General features: G+C 37.2%; 1 pseudogene; it reads right to left on the reverse strand.

Moving 5' to 3' along the window:
- Positions 1–962: 962 nt before the first annotated feature.
- LOC142100248 (uncharacterized) lies at positions 963–2,878 on the reverse strand (annotated as a pseudogene).
- Between the last annotated feature and the right edge of the window lie 295 nt (positions 2,879–3,173).

The following is a 3,173-nucleotide window of genomic DNA, read 5'->3' on the forward strand; positions in this document are numbered from 1 at the left end:
TTCCCCCCAAAGGGTATATTATTCTTCATAACTTCTCTCAAAAGACGATCTATTGTATTGAGTGTATGGTTAGAAACCATTGTGCACTCATCAATTATAAATAATTTTGCGAGCTGAAGGCTCTTAGCCTGATCGGATGTTGGCTTAATTCTGGATACAGATGTTTCATTAATTGGAATTGGAAGTCCATATAAGGAATGGACTGTCCTTCCTCCATTTAAAAGATTAGCTGCAATGCCTGTCGAGGCAGCAGTAATCACTTTCTCTCCTATCCCATTCATAAAATGGATCAAATTAGCATAAAGGTACGTTTTTCTACTTCCTCCAGGGCCATCAATAAAGAACAAATTCTCACTTAGAGGTTTATTTGAAATTGCTTTCGTTATTTTGTCATATGCATTTCTCTGCTCTTCATTCAACGTAAGGCTCATTTCTTCTGCTTGCTGCCTTTCTTTTTCTTGATCAATTTCTTGATCAATCTCTTGCAAATAAACTGGAGGACTCGGAAGTCCATAATGTGTGCAACTCATTCGATGGGAAGCTAACACATCATTAATATCTCTAAGGGCATAGCCCTCACATTCATTGCAAGTAGGGTCTTGCGAATGAAGTCTGTGACAGTAATCTTCCATCATATCTTTTTTAAATTCTTCATACAATTTGCGTGGATCAGTAGGAGAGCCAAACACGCAAATGTATGCAAATAAATCTCGTAGTTGCCGAGGCATACTACACACAACTGCATTTTCCATAGTCGACTTCCACACCGTATCATCAAGCAAAAATCCTCTTGCTTTTGCCGCTTCACGAAAAGTCAAATATTCCACTTCACCAACAGTTCTCAAATCTTGGAAGCTTGTAGCTCCCTTGACGTGTAACAAATTTAATCTCAAATAATATCTCTCCCCTTCTTTTAACCCCACCGAGTACATTCTTCCAATCACCTTTTGTCCTCCTCTCTGTCACTTTTTCCAAACTCCCTTTTCAAAAACAAAATGCTCAGGAATTTCTCTATAAAAAAATTGGCGAGCATTTTCATTGGTTTCATTCAGCTTGAACCAAGCCATCAGAGTTGAATTCTTATTCAATCTCTGTACAAAGTCTTCCATATTTTCGGTGTCGAAGAATATGCTCTGTTGTCCAGGCTTTTGCACCGCCAATCGTATGATGGCATGTGTCTGCATGTGCATTGGAAATGCAAATATTCTCCATATTGCTTCGGGAGCACTCACATATCTCGAATCGACATGCTTCGCAGGCTCATCATGTTTATCTACTTTAATTTCAACATTGGCACAATCATTTCCTTTATATACGTATTTAAACAAATACTTCACACTTTGTATTGATGCACACACCTCAACATTGATGTGGCAATTATATTTCAGTAACAAATATGCGTTGTAAGGTACAACCCATGAATTGTGAAATATTTTTCCATTCACGTCATGCTCAACCCCTTTTCTTCTCATATATTTTAGATAACCGTTTAGATTTCCTACTGTTGCATGACAAAAATCTTTTGGAAAATTCTTCATGCATTTTCCGTTGTCCATGCATGGGGACTGGGGGTTTCTCAAGCCACATGGCGTATGAATCATATTTTTTGTGACGATTTCATACAGTCGTGGAAATTTTTCTTTATCAGGTATCTAAGTCGACACCATCTTATCAATATCTTCCACTGTCTTTAACTTTGACTCTGAATCCATAATTAATAAAATATGTGCATGTGGATGTCCACGCTTTTGAAATTCAATAGAGTGAACTCTTGCCACTTACATTCCAAATAGTCCTTCATTCAATTCTTCAAGTAAACTTTTAAGTTCTAAATTAAAAACCCTCGCTACCATATCAGGTCTATGTTCTCTTCCTGTAGCCAAGGCTCCAGGTTTTCGACAATTTCTTGCCATTTTGGATTGCATGTCATAGTTATGAATATATCTAGTTTGCCAAATTTAGTCACAATAGCCATTGCATCCTGGTATCTTTGTTGCATATTTCTCAGGCTTCCCTCAAAAGAAGATGGTAAAATGACCATTTTCCCTGGAGGAATTCCTGTCTCTTCAGCTTTTCCATTAATGTGGTCCATCAAGCCACTGTACTGTTCTACTCGCAAATCTTTTTGATGGGTTTTGATCCAATTCAATCTATTTGCTTCAACTTTGACATAAGTGTCAACAATATATTGCTGAGTCAATTTTCCACCATTGAGTAGAGGATTTAACTTATCTCTTACGGACAGCTTATAGCTGTAAAACATCATCATAGTCAAGCGATCATTCTTATTCGCTCCAATCAATTTCATTTCAGTGCTCCAGTTTTGTTCCGCACGCGGAAAGAATAGTGGATACACCATAGCATCAAGATTGGGATCAAGAATGCTCAGTCTTTTCAATGAAGGAAGTCCTGGGTTTGGTCTTAAATGAACCAAAATATCTCTATTAAACGGAGGTTCCCCATCTGTATTTTCAAATACCACAGCTACTTCACTCGCTCTTGCTACGTTGTAACGCCGAGGATCTTGTTTTCGGTCTTGTTTAATTGCCATCATAATATTAGGCATCTCCGTATTATTCCTCATTGCTTCCCTTTTAGCATCTTTTTCAACCTCATGTAACATTCTGTACGCCTCCACCAACTTATTAATTTCTCTTAGTAATTTCTCAATTTTTTCCATAATACGCTCATCACAATCTTTATTTTCTGGCATATCTGCTCTCTCCTTTGAAGCATCGTTAGTATCAAGTATGTAAAGTTGAGCAAACTTTCGTTGCCCATCTTCTGGATGTAAAGTTCCAGTTCTATGATAAATCTGACCTTGAATGCGAAAGCAATAAGGTCCATTTCCTTTTGGTGTAGTTATAGCAGCTCCCATTGATGCAAAAGCAAAAGAATTGTTATAATTTCTTATGTTTTCCATAAATAGTTTGCTATACTTATCAGTTTCTTTCTCTGTCATCAATTTTTTTAGAATGTCAGGAAAATCCTGCTGTTGTAATCTAACTTTTCCTTTCTGGCAGCATTGAGTAAATTTTTCATCTTGTGGCCTTTCGGCCAAAAAATTCTTTGAGTTACAAAACTCGCATCTTACATTCATGTTTCCACAGTAGTGCTGGTCTACTGCTTTTTCATCTTTGTTAGCTCTTAAAGGTAACGCATCTGTCATTAAC

This window comes from Mixophyes fleayi, chromosome 8, assembly GCF_038048845.1.
Source record: "Mixophyes fleayi isolate aMixFle1 chromosome 8, aMixFle1.hap1, whole genome shotgun sequence".
Lineage (NCBI taxonomy): Eukaryota > Metazoa > Chordata > Amphibia > Anura > Limnodynastidae > Mixophyes > Mixophyes fleayi.